The 22,041-nt window shown below is 46.4% G+C and overlaps 1 protein-coding gene across 1 annotated transcript in view; it reads left to right on the top strand.

The window, feature by feature from the left end:
• Positions 1 to 6,002: 6,002 nt before the first annotated feature.
• The window catches only part of LOC138301871 (uncharacterized), a 50,769-nt gene continuing 34,730 nt past the window's right edge, over positions 6,003 to 22,041 (top strand). Inside the window, exon 1 of the mRNA XM_069242357.1 lies at positions 6,003 to 6,136. The gene's annotated coding sequence lies outside the window, so the exon portion shown is untranslated. The remainder of the gene's footprint in view (positions 6,137 to 22,041) is intronic.

The raw sequence follows: 22,041 nt of genomic DNA, 5'->3' as shown, positions 1-22,041 counted from the left end.
CTCGGAGGGACATCAAGTGCTCCCTATGGCTAGACCGTTCCAGGTGTACAGAAAGTAACTGCTTATCTACACACAAGATACCTGCCCCAGGAATATGGAAAGTAAGGGCCAGATTTATGGAGCCCTTGCGCCGTGCCAAAGCTACATTAGCGTCATTTTTTTTACGCTAATGTGGCGTTAAAAGGGGAAAAACGCTGCGCCATATTTACAAAGTGGCCCAATGCGTGCATTGCGCCACTTTGTAACCCTTTGCGTTACATTATGCCTGCGCCAGGAATAATGTATGCAAGGGGGCCTTCTGGCACTAGCGGGGGCTCTATGAGATTCCTTTGCACCATTTTTATCATCATTTTTTAACGCCTGCTAAGTGCAGGCATTAAAAAGAGTCTCCCTTTGATTACAATGGGCCTCTGGGTGCGTTGCAAGATTAGTGTCATCATTTTTTTCACTAGTCCTGCAAAGCACCGGACTAGCGTAAAAAATTATGAAGCTAGTCATCCTAACTACCGCCATGGTTCGCCGTATTATAAATACGGCGCTACCATAGTGACATTCGGGGGGCGCTATGGGGTGCAAGAAAGTGGAGCTGCACTGTGTGCAGCACCACTTTTCATAAATATGCCCCTAAATGTCCAGGAGTGGTGCAAATTAGGTGTTTAGATATACACACATTAACCGCTCCAGGTACACAAAGTACATGTCCCAGAGTCGCACTCAGGACCACATTAGGAACCCAAAGCAGCCCTGGCATTTTTGTCAAACCAGCCCCCCAATGGGGGTTGGGGTTCGCAAGTCTGAAGCACTGCTGCTTTTGTTACTGGAGGTCAATATTGCAGCACCGGCCCCATCCTTCCAGCCTCCTGGGAAAACGTCCGATGCCCGATACGGCCAGTCCGGCCCTGGTCACACTAAGTACAGTTCCAAAGACATGCAAAGGTACTGTGTTGAGTTACACAATGCAGAAATACACAAACTGTTTCACAGTTGTACACTGTACCTGCACCAGAGACACATAATACACAATGCACATGATTTAAATATACACAAAATAAATATAAAATAACATTTGCTACTTGAGTATTGTCCGTCCACTAAGAAAATCGTTTTCCTGGGCCCCTTCTTGTTATTTGGCACCACATGCTGGTGGCACATGCAGGACTCTTCCTTACCCTGCCTAATGGAAGCTTTAGCCATGGCCTGAATTGCCTTTGCTGACACAAATACTTCAGAGACAGGTTACTATCCATCTACAAAACAATATGTCCTGGTGGAAGCTCACTGCTTACACACTCAGGGCCAATTTAGGTAATCTGTACATGTGCCATGAAATTTTACACCATTGGTTAAGATGTTTTTTCCCTGGGTCCTGTGATAATAAGGGATGTCTAGTCAATGTATGTATTGAGTATAGTTATGTACCAGTGGTTTAATAGGCATTCAGGTACCAATGCACTCTGATTTAATAATCCAGTCAGATTCTTTGTACACTTAACTCTCCTGGAAGGTTGAGAAGGCAAGGCTTACTCCAGGGCATGGTTGAAGATTAAGAATCCTAATACCATCGGAGACACTTAATTGTACTGAATAAAATCAAAAGTCAGAACTATGTATTGAAAAAAGCAATATTTGTTTGTATACATGTAGGAAGTTGAAATGATGAGGACAAAAAAAGAGTGTGCTAGCACCTTCTGGGGTCCAGACACAAAGCAGGATCAAGACTAATTTGCACATGGTTGGGTCCTAATTGAGGTGGCATGGTGTGCAAAATAGCAATGTCTGGGGTGTGGCCTGAGTAATTACCAGTGGCTGAGATTAATTTAAGCATTCCATCAATCACTTTTTTCTATACTTCAGTGCGCTGCCCTAAATGTGACGCGTGTTCTCAGACGTGGGTGCCATGCTCACCATGCCACCTGAAACAAACTGCATCCCAATGACAACCTACAGTCAGTCTGAAACCAATCCTGGGTTGATTGTGTTCCTGTTCAGGGAGGACCTGGCCTGGCAGTTTGGACTGGACTGTTTCGATTGGAGCAGGGTCAAGACAGATGAGCCTATGACTGGGTCCAAACTGAGGTGGCATGGTGGGCGAAATAATGATGGGCTGGGATATGGCCTCGTAATTACCAGTGGCTGAAATGAATTCAAGCATTACATCCATTACTTACAAACCCAAACTCTAATATAGTGTTTATGCCATAAGACACTCAATAAAAAAAAAGACTTGGGGCATTATGATGAATGTTAATATAATTGAAATAGTTTTGGTGTTCTCTATAGACTTAGGCCCATATTTATACTTTTTAGCACCGCATTTGAGTCACTTTTTGACACAAAAGCAACGCAAACTAACAAAATACAATTATATATTTTGTAAGTTTGCACTGCTTTTGCATCAAAAAGTGGCGCTAAAAAGTATAAATATGGGCCTTAGTGAGCTTTGTGTTTACTATATTATCCAATTTCATCAGCTAATCAGTAGAGTAGAGCTGTGAAGAGAATGTTTTTGTTAGCAATATAGATTTGAAACTTTAAAAACCCTCAGTTTCTGACCTCTGATGGTTGGTGTTCTGCTGTACGGTACGCCTCCCTACCAGAGTCTCTCATGGTGTAAGCTTTGTTTAAATTGGATTACAAGCTACAACTTGTAGCCTGTCTTTAAAAAAAAGCCACCTGTCTGAGGATATCTAGGATAAAGGGCCCTGGGTAGACTACAAGAGACATTCATAGAGAGTGCATGTGCACTGTGCATGTTGTGCACATGGAGAGCATGGAGTATACCACTACTGCTGTGTGTGAGGAGGAATCCATTCGAATCCCATGTGTGTGTAAGGACCACGATTCTATGAAAGGAAGGAGACAGGTGCCCGCTTGAATTGTAGGAAGAGTCCCGCCCTCTTCCCGCTTCATTCATGTATGCCTACGTGAAGTTGTGTCTTTGCCAATGTCTTTTAGCCATGTTGTACAGCAGCATGGGTGAAAGTAAAGTTAGATATAAAATCTCTATGACGCGTCAGTGCTGACCGCTTGTAGTGTTTTTCTCCTATGGCAGGTGGGCAACATGAACATTAGGATAGCGGGCGGAGGTGGACAACACGAGCAATGGGAAGGAGGGTGGTAATGGGAGGCTTTGACAGTGGGAGTGTGGAAGGGAACAGGCCGTAAAAAAAAGTGCTATGACGAGGCTAGTGCTGGCCGTGCTATAGTGTTTTTTTTTCTCTATGGCAGGTGTGGAAAGCAACACAGACAAGTGGATGATGGGAGGAAGAAGCAACAAGAACGGGGGGAGGGGTCGGAGCAACAAAACAACATGGACATGGGTGTGTTGGATGGTAAGAAGCTACACAGACATGGGGGATGGGTGGGGGGGGAAAAGAAACACAGGCAATGGGGGGAGGGGGTGTAAGGTAAGAAACAATGGGGGTGGGAGTAAAAGAAACAAGAATAAAGAAAATAGTACCTGAATCACAGGGATCAGTGGATGGGCAGCGGAAGGACATAAATCAAACTATATGAATCAGTTGTTAGTCTATACTTCAGACATAAGAGGGAACACATGTATGCCTATGTGAAGTCTGCACACATGTATTTAGCAAAGCAAGTATAGTGTAATATTGCTATGTAAAGCAGCCTTGTCACCCCCAGATCAGTGAGTATCTAATCGTACCTCCACTCTTATTTGCATGCCTTTTATAGATTTTCTATATACATTGCTTTGAATGAGAGACACAAACGAAATTTACATTAAAAAGAACACAGCCTATTCATGGGAAGAATAAACAAGCATTGGCACAGCCAATAGATCGTGCCTATGTGAGACCTATTAGCTTTGTTGACGTGGAGTGACATGGAGTGGCGTTGTGTGTTGTGAAGAGCGAAGTGGTGTTGTGTGGTGTGGAGTGGCACTGTGTGAAGAGGAGTGGAATTGTGAGGTGTGGATTGCAGCAAATGTGTGGAGTGGAGTGGAGTGTAATTGTGTGGAATGTAGTGGAGTGGAATTGTATGAAGTGTAATCGTGTGTGTGGAGTTGCTTGGATAGGAATTGCATGGTGTGGTGTGGAGTGGAATTGTGTGCAGTGAAAATCAGTGGAGTGGCGTGGAGTAGAACTGTGTGGCATGGTGTGGAGTGGTATTGGGTGGCAGATAGTGCAATTGTGTGGCAGAGTTGAGTGCAGTGGAGTGGCATTGTGTGGAGCAGAGTGGGCTGGAATTGTGGGACGTGGAGTGGATTGGAATTGTGTAGAAAGGAATTGTGTGGTGTAGAGTTGAGTGGAGAGAAGTTAAATTGTGTAGCATGGAATGGAGTGAAGTAAAATTCTGTGGAGGACAGTGGAATTGTCTGGCATGGAGCGGAGTGGAGTGGAATTATGTGGCATGAAGTGGAGGGGAATTGTATGGCGTGGAGTGGAATTTTGTGATGTGAAGTAAAATTGTGTGGCATGGAATTGTGTGGCTTTGCCAGTGTCTTTTAGCCATGTTATACAGCAGCATAAATGTCAGCATGGCTAAAAGTAAAGATAGAAAAAAAATTGCTACAATGCAATCAGCACTGGTTGCGTCATATAATTTATTTCTTATGGAGGGTGGGTAACACGAACAACCTCTGTGCTAAAGCCCACGCAGTAAAGTGCCATAAAAAGGCCTTCATGGTACTCACCAGTGTGGTAAAGACCACGTAGTAAACATTCCGTACCCTTAGCGAGGCTGTGTATAACATGAGCACAATACAGAAACAAGAGGATGGTTACTAACTCAGCATAGCACTAGCTATTTTGCTGGTATTAAAGCACATCCCCTGTGGTCTCACACACATAATTAGTTAGTAGCTGTCTGAACCAGTTTCAGAGGTGATCCAGTGGAATACGCATTGTTGCCTGGAAAGCCAAGATTAAAACTGGGAAGAAACTAAGGTGATTCCACCAGTATTATCAAGGACCAGTGACAGGATCCACCCCACAAGGTGACTGGGAGTTTCCTGAGATCCAGATGACTGCTGGCTTCCTTTCTGTTGGGAATAACACGTGTAATGCCTGTGCTAGGAGAGCATTATACTACAGAAAAGGAAGATCTGCCTGCTGGATAAGGGGGACAGGTAAATTGGAGCAACTTGTCCTGTGGAATCATCAGCCCACTTGCCTAATGACTAAAGAGCTGTGGAGGCTACCACAGTTGAAACGATGCTGGAGGAGCTGATTCTGTCTTGAGTAAAGAGGCCAATTCACAGTGGAAAGGAGTGCGCCCAGTATGTCCTTCAGGAGGACCCTGACTAGAAAAGTAAGGTGAAGTTCAGTAAAAACAGGGAAGCAGAATGAGACTGGATTCAACCCTAGGAGCAAAGTGTTGAAACCCGCTTGCACTAGAGGCGAAGATGCTGCCATTTGAAACAGCCACTCAAATGCGACATCATCGGCGCTGCTGCAGGTGCCTGGTGGATCTAGGTTACCCGCTCTGTCAATAAATCCCAGGTGGGAGTTAGTTTTCCCCAAGACACATGTAAGGGGGTGGTTCTGACTCTGCTATATCTTTTAATTATCCAAATTAGAGGGGAGGGTGAGTGTGTTTATGTAAACAAGAGTGAGTGTATGAGTGAATGTGTGTATGTGTGTAAGCATGTGTGTGAGTGAAAGTGAAGATGAAACGGCGTGTGATGTCACTTCCGCTAACCCTGGCGTTTTGGTGAATTGACGTCCATGGTTGTGCCTTATAGTGAATATTTAACAGCTTCTCTCCCTCTTGACATTTTTGGATTTTACAAATTGCCGTGGCGTATGTGCGTCTTAAAAATCAGTAGAGATTTGGGTATTAGGAATGCTCAGAATGTACTCGGAAGTCGTCAAGCTTAATTGCACAATTATGTTACACTGATGGGAATTCTATAATTAAATTATTCAGCGGAGACTTCTGATCCTTCCTGGTCTGGCAGACGGAAAAAAAAGAATTAAGACTGGTGACGTGATTTTACCTCAACTTCAACGTACTAACACACAGCTGCACACCCCTGTGCGCGCGAGGAGGTGTCATGCGAAACGGAGGAGGCGAGATTGGTGGGCCGCAGGGATAACATCACACAAGAAGCAGTGATTAATTTGGACCGGTGATTAAAAGTGGGTCTACATTTTTGGGGACCTGGACGTATGTAAGTATAATATATCTATACATAATGTACGTCATAAAATCTTCACTCACAGCGAGAGAGAAAAACACAAAAAAGTGAACGAAAGAGAGAAAAACACTGACATAAAAGGCAGGGAAGAAAGAAAAACTGCAAGAACGGGATTAAGGTCTAGGGAGTGAATAGACATTGTGACTGCTGCTTAAATGACAGCTACACTTCAGTTCTCGCTTCTACCAGTTTGATTTTTAGGGTTGAGCGCTTTGGCCCCTGTTGTAATCTCTCTGTGGACTTTTAACCACGACCATCAGTTTGGTTGGTTCGTTGGCTTGCCTTTTAAAAATTGATCGATTTCATTTGTGAAAGGCATGCATATGTCATGCATTTTCCGGTGTTTAGCCCTCCTCAAGTGCACCGGTAAACTACAGAAAACATACGGCGCTCTGTGTTTTCCGTATGGTTTATGGACTACTTTTTCTTTTTATTTCTTACGCAGCGTGATCTCGCTAGGCAGTAGTCGAGCGCTTTGCATGATATCGACCCTGTTACATGGATAATGCGCTTCTGCCGGTTACATGGATAATTGCACTTTTGCCAATATGTTTGCGGGTGAACTTCTGTTTCCTTTTGTGTATCTCCTTCACAGTCAAGGCAGCTGTCAGCTTGCTTATGTGAAACTGTTTTACTTTTCATTTTCATTCAAGTGGCAGCAAAAGTCCAGTTAGGAGTTTACAACGCTAATAGCTCTGACTCGAGCAAATGCGAGACCCATTGCATTGAAAACGCTTGTTTTTTAAAGCTGCTGAAGGTAGTCCGGGGACAAGGTGTCTGAGGTGTTTGAGAATAAATTGGACGGACAGTGACAAGAATTGGGTTGCCAAAGGGTGATTTCCTGCTGCCTGAATTCTCTGATCCAAGCTGACATGCAGCCCGAAGTTTGTGTCCATCTCAGCAAGGTCAGTAAAGACTAGAGTGTAGAGGACAAGGGTGCAGCAGTGGAGGAGGGTGGCCAGCCCTCCGGCAAGGGTAGCAGGCCTAGCTCTCTGCCAGCTACAGGGGTTGGAGCAGTACTCAATGAGGTCCACACAGCATGCAGGAGGCCACATGTCTAGAAGCAGGGTGCCAGAGAATTAGCAAGGCTCTGGAAGAAGGGATGGCTATCTCACTATGTCTTTTTCCCTCCTGCGTCGAACAATACTTTTTTGATGTAGCAATTTTATTTATTTATTTATATTTTTTTCCAAAAACATTTTTTTTTAAAGACAGTAAACTACATTCAGCATTGACTTCATGCAAGGGAATGCCTCTTGTTGTACAGATAAACAAAACAGTTCACTCAAAAGAGTCACATCTATACACACACTGTTATAGTTCTTGACATTAAGTCCATGGGCCTCATGTGTTCAAGTACTGCCAACACATTTTTCCCTTTTCGGTCTTTGGAGCAAAATGTTTTGCTTGGTAACTGGTAGTAATATAGTGAGTTTCTGGTCATGAAGATATGTGTCCCCACCCCTCGCCCTGACAGATAGCACTGCCCCTTCACGTGGTACTGTGGCAGTAGTGAGCACTGTTGTTTACTTCTGGTATCCGAGTGCCATGATTTTATTGCTCTTCGGGAGGCTAATCAAATTACTACCATTGTACATTTCACTCTCCAGGGCTATGTCGAACCAGCATTCAGGGCTTATTTCAGGAGATGGCAGTGGCTTTGCAAATCAGGTTTGGTCTGTTATCCTGCCTAATAAATCTAAGTTCTGACTTTGTCCGCATGATCTAGTCATGCCCAGTGTTATCTGCCTTTTAGGGAGAAATAGGCCGTGAGCTCTCTGCGGTACTGGGCCGCCGGATTGATCCTGGCCCTCGGATGGCCCTGCTGGGTCTCTTGGTAGAGTTTGGGAGGATGAGTTTGGAAAGGACCTTTATTGGAGTAGTCACACTGGTGGCCAAAATGAATATCACCCATACCTGGAAACTGACGGAACCCCCCTCACTGGAAGTATGGAAGAGAGAGGTGGACTGGTGTGCGTGCCAGGAAAAGCCGATCCACAAGGCACGGGATGCCCCCGAAAACACAATAAAATATGGTGCCGGTGGTGGGCACATCATGTGTCACAAGCTGGCCTGATGTGTGATGGACACCTATGGTGTTTGCACCTTATACCAGGTCCAGGCAACCCCTATTAGTGGTAAGTACACTATATATATATATATATATATATATATATATATATATATATATATATATACAGTAATTATTAGGGATTGGCATATAGGAATAACAAGCATTTGCAAAAAATGTGTACAAAATAGTTAGGGCCCTATGGGCGGGGCGGGGCGGGCAAGCCATATACTAAAATAGTGGAATGCAAAGTGAAGCCCCCCACCCAAGGATGTGGAGTAGTTAAAGGGGAGCTGAAAGAACTCAGGACCCTAAGAGGTGAGTACCTAGGTGACCCCTAGCGACCAGGAGAGCAGAGATAAATACCTGGTCTTCCCAAAGACTAAAAAGGGGACTTGGAAAGAAGAAGATTGCAAGACGAGGACCAGTGCGGTGGAACCCAGTGGTGGATTCTGGAAGAATAGGACCTGAAAAAGAAGGGGACAGAGTCCATTCCACACAGGAGTGTCCAGACGGGGCATAAGCCACTGCCCACCCTTCTGTGGATGAAGATCCAGTTCGACAGGGGAAGAAGAAGATCTCCTCTGGAGCCCAGGAGCTGCAGAGAAGTTGTTGGAGCCATGCAAATGTTGTCCCACGTCAGTAGTTGGGTCGCAGATGGTCAGTGGTCAGGATGACCACCAATAAGCCTTGGCAAATGCAAGTTGGAGCAAAAAAAGAATTGCAGGGAAGAAGAGGACCAGCAAGGTCCAGGGGACTCGATCCTTGAAAGGTAGTCCGGGCTGACCCTAAGCAGTCGGGAGAGCCTGCAGAAGCAGTCGCAGCCCCACATGCAACCCACTGGCAGCAGGCACAGTAAGTTCCAGTGATGCCCAACCAGCACACCTGGAGCAGAGTCCCACGTTGCTGGAGCAGCAGAGGAGAGACTGTCCTTGCAAGGATGAAATGCTGGAGCCTGAGACTACTTGGAGCCTGAAAATCCCCTGGAGCAGGAGTCAACAAACCTTGGTTGCCGCAGGAGTCATGGTACATAGGGTTACTGTCCTAGAAGGAGAGGCAAGGGCTCACCATCTCCCAAGATGAGCAGCAGGTAGAGAGGACCAAAGGAACCACTCAGACCCACCAACTGAGTTGGAGATTCTTTCTAGAGCAGGATTACAGAAGATCCTAGCAGCCGGTCATCGTTGTCTTAGGTGCCTGCGGATGCAGGGGAGTGATTCCTTCACTCCAAGGAAATGTTGCAATTGCTGGAGGGAGCTGAATGTTGCAATGTTGCAAGGTGAGATCATCTCTGGTGTTGCAGGCTTGTTTGGTTCCTGAAGAGTCCAGCAGCAGTTCCGGTGGCCAGGAGCAGAAGAGGTCATTGCAGAGGAGTGCTGATAGAGGACTGCATACCAAATCTGGAGACCTACCCTCAAGGGAGTCCCTAAATAGCCCTAACAGGGACCTTGGTCACTCTGCAGGGTGACCACCTATCAGAGAGGGTCACTGACGTCAGTTACCTGTCCTGACCAACAAGATGCTCCTGGGGGCGTCTTCACATCTTGTTTCCAAGATGGCAGAATCAAGACGCCACTTGGAGGAGCTCTGGGGACCACCCCTGAAGTGGTGATGGACAGGGAGTGGTCACTCCCCTTTCCTTTGTGTGCTTTCAAGCCAGAGTAGGGACCGGGGGTCCCTGGACTGGTACAAACTGGATTATGCAAGGAGGGCACCAAATGTGTTCTTCAAAGCAAACCAGTGGTGTGGGTAGGCTCCTCCTCCCCAGCCATGTAAGACCTATTTCCAAGCAAGAGGGTGTTGTCTCCCTCTCCCACAGATGGTCAAGCAGCAGGAGGGCAGAAACCTGTCTGAAGGGGGGCTGTAGCAGTGTTGGCTGCCCGCAAACCCTGAAAGACTAGAAGGAGCAATACTAGGGGGCCCTATAAGGAGCCCTCGGAGTGTATGGAATCATGCCACCAATACTGGCATTAGTATTGGGGTATGATTCTGACATGTTTGACACCAAACCTGCCCAGGTTCGGAGTTACCATTATGTAGCTGGACCACGGGTGGCCAGTACACAGGTAAAATGGCTTCCCCGCACTTACGAAGTCCAGTGCATTGAAACTGGAGTTCGTAGGTGCACCCCTGCTCATTCAGGGGTGCCCTCACACACAGGAACCTGCTCCCTGCCCTATGGGCTAGGAGGGCCTCCAATAGGGGTGACTTACAGTGACCAGCAGTGAAAGGGTGCATGGACCATTTCATGCAGGCTGCAATGTCAGGCCTGCAGACACAGTTTGCATGGGCTTCCATGGGTGGCATAATACATGCTGCAGCTCACGGAGGACTCCTGGTGTGCCAATGCCTTGGGTACCTAAGTGCCATATACTAGGGACTTACAGGGGTACACCAATATGTCAATTGTGGGGTGTAAAGTGTACTAAAGCAAACAAATTTAGAGGAGAGACCACAATCACTGGGAGGATTAGCAGGATCCCAGTGAAGACAGTCTAAACACACTGATAACCAGGCAAAAAGTGGGGGTAACCCTGACAAAAAGAGTGACTTTCATACATCATGGACTAACAGTGTAATGATGTTGATGTTTGATGATGCAGATACTATGTCTACATATCCAAAGCTGATTGTGGTAATATTGATTGATTTATGGTGGGAGAGACTGATGTTTGTTCAAACTAATTAGATTGGTAATTAAAAAAATAAAGCTGATTTCCATTTAGAGGTATTACTTTTAAAAAGAATGAGGGCTGATTTAGAGTTGACTAGACAGCTCGCCGTCTGCTAGGGGAGTAGCAACAATAATCTCTGCTCCCCTGGTGAACTTCCATTCTCCATATTTAGAAATCTCTGCTGACTTAGTGGAGATCTCTGTGCCTTCAAAGGAGCCACCCTCCACGGAGGCTCCGCTTAAGGGCCTAAATGTTTGTTGAGTGGCCTCCATGTTTCATGCAGCGGCTCAGTCAACTTTTTTATTTTATAAAAATAGATGCTTGAAGAGGGAATTCGTTTCTGCAAAACAAAATACTATTAACCCTTACAGATGGGAGTTTTTTTCCGGGGTGTGGGGTCAGGTTTCTGTTTTTTCTGTTCAGGGCTGCCAGGTCCTGGTGGACCCGAACAGTAAAAAAAAGCACATCAGACTATCCATTCTAAACAGTGCGGACGGTCAGATGGTACATGCACTGTTCAGGGTAAGTTATACACCAGTACAGCCAGCAGGGGCACCACTGGTGGAAGCATGACAATCCACCTGACTCTAAATAGAGTGGGTGGACTGTCAGTTTCCCGGACAGGGTACTTGGTCTGCCAAACTCTAAATAGCCCCCTTAGTCTTTATTTACATGTTGATACACAATGGGCGAACTGTCATATTTTGTTCTCTTTTACTTCAAGGGTATTGCAGCCTTACAGTTGCCGACCTTAGGAATGCTTGGGGCAAGAAATCATGTCTGATTGTATAGCAGTTTCTGCTGTGGCCCTCACCTATGCACAATTTGTCTTGTGTGGACCAGAGATGCGCTAGCAATTTGTTACAGAGCTGAGGCCTAAAATGCTCGCTGCAGCTATCCAGCGTTGTACTTCAGCACTCTATAGTCAGTGGCAGTCCATGCCCTATATTCACAGTGAGGGATTGACAGTGATTGACAGTGGCAGGCTGCATGGTGATTAGTTGTCCTGATCATTCAAACTCACTGTTAGTGTGTGGTCAAGGCATCCCATGCTTCAAGCAGTAGGAGATGAGTGGAGAAGCACCATGGGGGCGAGGCAAGGGAGGCAGAGCCAGAGATATTGCAGGGTAATATAAAATTATGTGGCAGTGCTGGCTGTGACTGGATCAATAAAGTGAGGCATCTGATATTGTCAGTTGAAAGAGAAAAATAAAAAAATTCATCTATTCGACTCGCGACCGAGTATTATCCTGAACTAGGAACACTGAATCAGTCGACGACCAGACCCAGGAAGAAATCAAAATGTGTTCGCCCCTTCTCCTAGCGTTATTGAGAAGTTCAGCTATCTTTAAAATGTTTTCTCCTCCTCGACTTCTATACTGACTCCAAAACTATCCCTTCCCTATACCCGGTGGTTGGTTCCAATAAATCAACTCGGCCCTTTCTGGTTTTCTCTGGAATGGGGGGTCCCCTCATTTAGCCCTCACCTCATGCTTTCAGTCTACCTATTCCGGGGTTATAGCCACAGCGGACATATGCCCCTACTATGCTGTAGCACATTTATTGGTCATAACCGATTTGTGGTGTGGCCCACACGATGAACCTGCCTGCATGACTAGCATATGGGGAATGGGTGACACCCGCTACTCTCCTACCTGTATAGCACCAGGAAACTAGACAGTTTTCCCCCTGCAGCCCAAGTGGTCATTATCCTCTGGTCTAAAACCTTGAGGGGCATGGGTTGGAACAGACTTACAGAGATGACACCCCTCTGACATGGCTCTGCTATGCCACAGGTGAAACAGGTAGCAGGCTTCCAGAAGTGGGACCTGATAGGGATTTCCCTCCTGGGGGATATACTGGACAAGCACTGTGCTCAAAACCTTCTCAGACCTGCAAAGCCCCTTTCAAGTACACCACCACCAATTCCATAGATATGTACAATTTCGCCACGCTCTTACCCCCTATATTAGGAATCTAGACACAATTCCTGACTACAATCCATTGGAGGGGAAACTTCTCTCTGAGGCCATGGTGGACCACAAAATTACTACCCTATACTGCTCATTGGTCTTTAATAGTCCATCTACTTTGATAACCCTATGACAAAAATGGGAAGCTGATCTCGACACGGTGGAGGATGATGACTGGGTGGAGGCTCTGAGGGTGCTCAGGCAGGCAGCATTGTCAGCGTGGCTACACCTGATACAGCTGAAAGACATTCACAGAGTATACTATAATAGGTGCCGGTTGTGGCCTATGGAAGTAATCTCCAACCCTTCTTGTCTTCGATGTCAGGCCGCAGGGGGTACGTTTTTGCACACAGTATGGGACTGCCCAAGACTGACCCAGTTTTGGCTCCGGGTGACATGATGCCTGGGGGAGGTTCTCACATGGTCCATTCTATTAGACCCCAGACTGATACTTTTACATATATCTGATGACATGGGGGCAATAGGTACAAACGCACACTCCTCTTACTTGGACTCACACTCGCTAAAAGAAATATAGCGAGGGCATGGAAATCATCCACCTCTCCTTCTATTTCTGCATGGAAACGGGGTGTGGATTATTGTATGGAACTTGAAATACTGGTGTACAAAGCTAGAGGGTGCCCTCAAAAACAAGCTAAGATATGGTAGTGGTGGGCCGATTACCAAGGTATAGTCCTCCCTCCAATACAACCTCATTCGCAACTTCTGTATATTGATCTTTGACACCCACAGACCTCCTGAGATGGTCGGTTGTTACATTAATACAATGATGGGAGCTGGATGGGTGGGCACGGGTGGGGGGTTAAAGACAGGGCTAAGGCTATCTGTACTTAGTCTAGTGCTGGTTATTGTTATTGTTCTTAATTACTGGTACTGTTATATGGTGACCACCACTAAATGCAATCAAATGTGTTATAAAAAATAAATAAATCTACTCAGACCATTGTTATGTGGTTTGAGGGAGAGAAGAGAAGCTCAGTTAGACAAATACTATCTTGATAGGTAATCGGTTTGCAAAATATTCCACCTTTTAAATAACTTAGAGAAACTTAAAATGTCTGAGTTCTACAGCAAATCTTGGAAGCTAGTTGCTAAGTTTGCAAAATACAATAAATCTCCCGAGCTCGAATTCAGTATCATGGGGCCCAGATGAGTTGACTCCATCACTGCAGTGAAGTGAGTTCAAGGCGACAGTTTAGATCTGCTGCTATGCCATGAGTTAATTTCGCCTCCCGATGTTTGCATTGATCTCATGCACACAACTGACTGTCATTGGTCCTGGCAATTCATCAACAGAGGACACATGGACCTTATACAGAGCACTTTTGAGGTCGCATAAGCGCTTTATACAATATACTACACCCTTTTGAGATTTGGAAAAGCTTTTATGAATCATTTGCTTAATGCACAAGGTTACTAATGCATGGCACCCTGAATATCTATACAAACTGACTCTGACCTTATCTCACTTCTATCCCGTCCCAGAACCTCCAGTGGCCAGCGGCCAAAGAAATAACCAATGAATTTTCAATCAGAAACCACAAGGGCGGGTCCCTAGGAACAATGCCGCAGGGCCACATACTCTGCATTGCTCTGGACCCTGGTCTGAGGATAGATCCAAACAATTTCAGATGGAAGAGAAGGCTTTAAAGTGACCTAAGAAAGCAAGGGCAGAGATTACGGAATACAGCGTAGAAATTCTAATCCTTAAAGCCAGTTGGATTATCTGTACCCCTGGGCCAGATGTAGCAAACGATTGCGACTCGCAAACGGGCCGAATCGCAATTTGCGACAGTGCAAAATCGGAAATGGGATGCAAAAAGCCCATTTCCAACTCGCAAAAAGCGATGGGACCCGTTTGCGAGTCGCATCCGGTGCGACCCCATTTTGCGACCCGCAAATTGCAAGTCGCAATTTGCGAGTCGCAACCCATATGCAATTGCAACTCGCAAATTGCGACTAGTCGCAAAAAGCCCAGTTTGCATGTCCCATTTACCACTAACTCAGAGCAGGTGGTAACCATTACCAAAGTATAAAAGGGGACCCAGAAGGCATCTGGCTTACTCAAGATGGCGGAGATATACCTGATAGCAGTGAGGAGGAGAGTCTACGCAGCCCAGCAGAGGAGGAGGAGGGGCCACAGACAGGAGAAGATGTATAGAACCAGGCAGACTCTTTTTCAGCAAACTGAAGAGGAGATCTATGACAAATAACGCCTTAGCAGCGCAGCCATTCTAGAATTAATAGATTTACTGAAACCACAGCTAGAACACAAGACTCTGCGTGGCTGCGCCATCCCTACGCATGTGCAAGTACTATGCGCACTGCACCTCTTGGCCTCAGGGAGCTATCAGGGGGTCATTGCCGTGGCAGGTGGGGTATCCCAAAGTGCAGTGTCAAGGTTCCTCAGGGCATTCCTAGATGCCTTAGTCACGCACATGTCTCACTTCATATACTTACCAAGGAATGAGGCAGAAATTAACAGCACCAAGCTGGACTTTTACCGCATTGCCCACTTTCCTCATGTCATAGGGTGTGTAGATGGGACACACATTCAAATATGCCCCCCTGCTAATCTGGAACACATTTTCCGCAACAGGAAGTGTACCCACTCACTCAACATACAGGTTGTTTGTGATGCCCATTATGTCATCACGGACATCGTAGCTAAGTTTCCTGGCAGTACCCATGACTCATACATTTTTAGGCATAGTGGGATACATCAACGCCTGGAACGTGGGGAATTTGGAGACGGTTACCTCCTAGGTAGAGCCACAGACACTTGCAGACATACACACAGGTCACTGTGCACGACAATCTGGACTTCCTAACCGTGTACTTTTGTACCCAACAGGTGACAGTGCATATGCTCTCAGGCCTTGGATCATGACTCCGTTTTTAACACCCAGAACTGAATCAGAGAGGCAATACAACAGTGCGCATAAGAGGACCAGGAACCTGATCGCGCGCACCTTCGGACTGCTGAAGGCAAGATTCAGATGCCTCCACCGCAGTGGAGGCGCCCTCCAATACACCCCCATTACCGCTTTCAAAATTGTGGTCGCATGCGCCATCCTCCACAACATAGCCACCCGACGTGGGCTACCTCTCACCCCTGCAGACCCAGATCCTGATGATGAAGAGCAAGAACAACCACATCGCCATCATGGGGATAGGAGTCTAGCTAATCAAGGCAGACTGAGACGGGACCACATTGCAACGCAATATTTTGGACGGTACGTGTCAACTCCCACCATACTCACCTATTAACCATTTGTTAAGTGGAACAAAAATAACTGTTTTATTAATGTCATGAAGAAACTATATACAAGTTGAAATTGTCCATGGGCAGGAAAATGCCAACCAGTCATGTGGCACATTAACGCCATGTGCCACATTAATCTGTCCTGGCTGTTATCTATGATCTCCTGCCCCTCCTGCCAGCCTGGCTGGTCCCTGCTGCGTCCTTGGTGCTGTGCCTACCACTCCTCAGCACCCTACTGTCAGTGGCAGAGACACTGCTCACTGTTGAGCCCTCCTCCCAGGTGTATTTGTTAACTTCCTGGCTGTGATGTCATCATCATGTGCCAGGAAGTGTTTCCAGAGTGTTCTGGTATGCTTTCTGGAGTGTTCTGCTGCACCTGCAAGCAATTTTGAAGGTAATCGCAATTTGCGACACCCACTCGCTAATTGCGAGTTCGTTTTTTGCACACTCGCAAACAGCGACCTCGCAAACTGCGGACTCGCACACAGCGTTGCGAGTCCGGCTGCGAGTCGCAAAATCGGATCGCTTTTGTTTCTGACATTCCAATTTGCGACTCGCATTTTGCGAGTCGCATCAACTCGCAAAATGCGAGTCGCAATTTTTATTTTTGCTACATCTGGCCCCCTGTTCTTTATTTATTAGACAGTATGATGTACTACTCAGTGATCCGAGGCGGATGCAAGACAGTATTTGAAGCTTTATACACGTCCATAAAATAAATACATAAAACTCTGCAAGTGATATGTTATTCTACTCAATGGTTTGTTCTAAATATGATTTACCGATTTAGGAAGATTTAGTTTTGAGAGACTCACTACTTTTTCGAAAGTTTTAATCAATGTCCTGCCTTTTTTATGGAAATTATTCTGCATTTCCACCTTGGACCCTACTAATCAAATATTCTTTCCCCTTTTCCACCAGCATGGTCAACATTGTATTTGCTTCATTTTGCACTGGTTTGTTAAAAGCGTTTTTCTCATTTTGCTCCGAATTCATTTTCATTTCTAATTTTGGCCATTTTATCAAGTAGTTGTTGCCCAGTCCAGGTTTTTCCACATCAGTTTTTGTGCCTTGTCTAAGGGAGCACGCGCTGCTGCCACACAAGTGGTTTGTTATTTGACATTCATTGCATTGGACAAGAACAATAATGAACCAGATTTCTTTGTAAGCAGAAAATCCAATAAGGGCCAGCGGTTTGCACCTGCCCCTGCCAGAAAGAAGCAGAAGTAAGGAAATCATGTTCAACACCTGTGCGTGCGTGGGTGCGCGCGTGCGCACACACACTGCGAGTTTCACTAACACCAAACATGCAATCAAACATTCTGTTGCACGTCAGCTATTGGGACTTCTTTAATTTTTGCCCTTTTTTCTTTTCTTTAGTTCACTTTTTTTTCTGGGATCGTATTACTTTGCCTAGTCTGTCAGCAAGTATCTTCACTAGTATCTTTGTCTCAGCATTGAGTAGGGATAACATCTCTCCTATTACCACCACAATCTGACAATCAGATGCAGCCTCCTTCCATATTTGTTTGAACCTGTCTGTATTATTGCCCGGGTTGCCCCATGAAGGCACTGATTTTTGCCCTAATATTGGAGCCCCTGGCGGCCTGGATCAGACGGGACCCACTGGTTCATAGTGTGTACTGAAATGATCATTGGGAGGACGAAATATCATTGTATGCGGATGACATCCTCTTGTATGTCACAGACGCCGTTAACACACTGGGTAGGCTTATGCAGATCATAACCACCTTCGGCCACTATTCGAGCTATACAATCAATTGGAAAAAAATCCTTAATCCACCTCCTGTGGTCTGAGAACCACAATTGCCCCAAGATTGTGAAGCAACAATAGTTACAGACGAGTTTCACTACCTGGGTATATACATTACCAGGGATCCTGTGCTCTTCTGTATTGAAAAACCTCTTGCCTCTGCTAGATAGGCTGAGGCGAGGCATTAGTCACTGGAGATCCCTGCCCATATATCTCCCAGGCAGAGTTGCCCTCTTCAAAATGATGTCCCTTCCCCCTTTTCTTTATATTCTGCAAAATACACTCTATCAAATGCATGACTCCTACCTTACATTACACAAACTCACCAGAGGGTGGTACGATGGGGGACTAGCTCTGCCCGATGTTCAGAAGTATTACTGGGCAGCGCAACTTACCACTGTCAACAGTTGGGTGCACCTCCCCCCAGTTGAGCCAGTATTGTGGATGGATAGATTCCTCATGCAGCAGTTGTGATATCTCGGGGCACTCTATGGCACACCTAAGAGCACTTCTTTCACCAGTCCCACAGCAACTGTGGTTACTGTTTGGCATAAAGCTCTGAAAGCCCTGGGATGGCGACGCAAAGTTACTCAAGCTACCCCCCATAAGGGATCCAGTGCTATTAGGCTCCATGTGAGCACTGCCAGGTTGTAGGACCCGATTGGCCTCTCCCTAGTAGGGATCTTAGAGCACATGGTGACGCCATCCCCTGGGACGACCTACAACAAGACTACCACCTAGCCCCCACCCAAATGTACTACTATGTATAGGTGCTTCATGCACTTAGGGCATAATCGCCAAAAGGAATGGATCTTCCCGAATCTTCCGCTCAGAAGATCGCCTACTAGACGAACACCTGTCATGAAAAGCAACCTCCCTGGAGTATAAAAAACTACTCAACAACACACCTGATCCACTGCTGCGTTGAGGGAACAATGGACACTGGATCTGGAAGAGCTGGAGGATAATGAATGGGTGGAAGCGCTTGTGTCCCCAAGGGAGGTGGCTAAAAGGACGGGCTTCCGCTTGGTTCAATTAAAGATATTTCATTGGGCCTACTACGCCTGGACTACATTGTTGAAGAAGGGGTGGGCCGAAATGGGGAATTGTTGGCAAGGGTGGGGAGAAATAGGCACGTTCTACCATATTGTATGGGAATGTCATTCATTACAGGGCTTCTGGGCAGAGGTGGTGGCTTGTATGTGTGATGTGACTGGTGTTCAGTGACTGTCTCTGCAAAGTGGTGTCTCCTCAACGTCTGTAGTGCAACTGACATGACTTGCTTGGCACAAACTTGGTGGACACTGAGGCCCAGATTTATACTTTTTGACGCAAAACTGTGTTTGCGCAGTTTTGCGTCAAAAAGTATAGCGCCGGCTTGCGCCATTCCAGGACACCAGCCGGTCGCCAAATTTATGGAATGGCGCAAAACGGCGCAAAGGGTGGACTAGCGTAAAAAAAATGCATTAGCCGGGACGAGGCGGAGGTATGGGAGAAGGGGATCTTGCATCAAAAAATGACATTAGCTAGGTTAGAGGAAAAAAAAATGCCTCTAACCAGCCTAGCGTCATTTTCTGACACAAACCATCCATACCACATGACTCCTGTCTTAAAAAAGACAGGAGTCATGCCCACCACCCCAATGCCCAGCACAGGGGACAAGGGTCTCCTGGGCATGGCCATTGTACCCTGTGCCATGCAGGGGGCCCTAAGTTGGGCCACCGATGGGACTTTAATTAAAAAATAATACAAATACTTACCTATACTTACCCTACTTACCTGGGATGGGGCCCCCATCCTCATGTGTCCTTCTCATGTGGGTAGGGGTGTTCCTGGGGCTGAAGGAGGGCACCTGTGGACCCATTCCATGGTGTTCAACTATGGAAATGGGTCCACAGGTCCCCTAACGCCTGGTCTGACCCAGGTGCTAAATAATGGTGTAAAGCAAGCTTTGCACCATTATTTAGCCCCTCCTCCCACCTCTGCGTCATTTTAGCACGGGGGATAAATATGGGGCTATGGGGTTAGCACCATTTTTTAGATGGGAACGCCTGCCTTACATCTTATTGACGCAAGGTAGGTTCATGCATCTCAAAAATTGTGCAAACTCCAATATTATGAAGTTAAACGGGACTAGCATCAAAATATAAATATGGAGTTAGTTTTGTGCCAAATTTACATCAAAAAAAGGCACAAATTCGGAGTATAAATATGCCCCTGAGTCCACTGATTGCCAAAAGCATTATTGCACAATTGTGGGGGACTGAGCAGCGACCGCGGGTGGGAGACTGGAAACAAGATATGGATTGGTGTATGCTGGCTGAGAGGGTGGTTAATGAAGGAGAGGACTGTCCCTGGAAATTGTTGAAAACCTGGGGATCAGGGAATACCTACAGGTTCTGCCTCTGTTCCTTCTGGTCGATTTGGGGCCCTGGAGGGCCCACCTATGTTCTCCACAAATGCTGACTGAGTTGGTGAGAGGGGAGGAGATCCTTGTTTCTTATGTTGAGAGGGATGAAGCTTCACTCCACTGTATTGTCAGTTTACCAAGTTGCTGTGTACCTGTATTTTACTGTGCTGTCAATATACAGATTTTAAAACATGTATGTGTATTATTTAACTCTATCATTTACTGTAGGTTCTCTATGTCTCAATGTTTTATCTTTAGTGGTTACATCTGACCATGAGTGTTGCTGTCTCTCTTCACCATAGCATAACTCGTTTATTTGTTCCCAGGCTCTCTTGGCGCTATTGTCAAATAATGGGTATTTATTGCTTATCAGCTCAATGGTACTCACTGTATTAATGACTAAATTGACTCACCATGATGTGAACCTGTAACCGTGGGCTAAGTCCAGATCCCTGCTGTTGGTGCATTGCTCCACTGAGCCACCAACCTGGCTATCGACAGATACTAATGGTGCGCAAACTTTTATAATGTGAGGATGAGTTTGCATAGATTAGGATTACTAGCATACCTTTTTTTACCTTTTCCTCATAAGGGACTAAACATACGTTGCATTTTCATATGAAATATTCATGAAAGGGGCAATTCGTATGGAACTTTGCAACATTTGCAGACGTTTGCTGATTTTTTGAGAAATGCCACAACTATGGCCCTCATTACAACTTTGACGGGCGGCGGAGGCCGCCCGCCAAAGTTGCGCCGCAGGAATACCGCACCGCGGTCTGAAGACCGCGGCCGGCATTCTGAGTTTCCCGCTGGGCGGGCGGGCGGCCGCCTTAAGGCCGTCCGCCAGCCCAGCGGGAAACAACCTTCCCACGAGGACGCCGGCTCGGAATCGAGCCGGCGGAGTGGGAAGGTGCGACGGGTGCAGTGGCACCCGTCGCGTATTTCACTGTCTGCAATGCAGACAGTGAAATACAAAGTGGGGCCCTCTTACGGGGGCCCCTGCAGTGCCCATGCCATTGGCATGGGCACTGCAGGGGCCCCCAGGGGCCCCACGACAAGCCATACCGCCATCCTGTTCCTGGCGGCCGAACCGCCAGGAACAGGATGGCGGTATGGCTTGTCAGAATCCCCTCGGCGGCACAGCAAGCTGCGCCGCCTTGGAGGATTCAAACGGGCCACGGGAAACTGGCGGGAGACCGCCAGTTTTCCTGTTCTGACCGCGGCGTTACCGCCGCGGTCAGAATGCCCTGCGGGGCACCGCCAGCCTGTCGGCGGTGCTCCCGCGTGCCGCGGCCCTGGCGGTTCTATACCGCCAGGGTCGTAATGAGGGCCTATATGCCTAAAGACCTTTGCACACCCCTATTTAATACCGAATCCACTTCACAGCAGTATATATTTTCATTTGGCTTCAAACGACCCGATCCCAGGGCAACGCTTTTTAATTTATGTATTTATTATTTAACAGTAGCAACAGTGTGCGAACCAGAAATGAGGCCATGAGGCATTAATGTGCTTTACTGTGACTAGGAGATAAATAAAAAGTAATGCAGTAGGCAACAGGGAACAAAAAAAAAAAGAGTATAACATTCACATAACAATATTTTTTGTTATTAGTAATTTTTATGTAGCGCTGACTTAGCTACTAGGGCAGCGGAGCACTTTACATGCACCTAGGAAATGATACAT

Source organism: Pleurodeles waltl, chromosome 6 (genome assembly GCF_031143425.1).
Source record: "Pleurodeles waltl isolate 20211129_DDA chromosome 6, aPleWal1.hap1.20221129, whole genome shotgun sequence".
Classification (NCBI taxonomy): Eukaryota; Metazoa; Chordata; class Amphibia; order Caudata; family Salamandridae; genus Pleurodeles; species Pleurodeles waltl.
The sequence above is the reverse complement of the archived record's forward strand: the minus strand, read 5'-3'. Positions and strand labels throughout refer to the sequence as shown.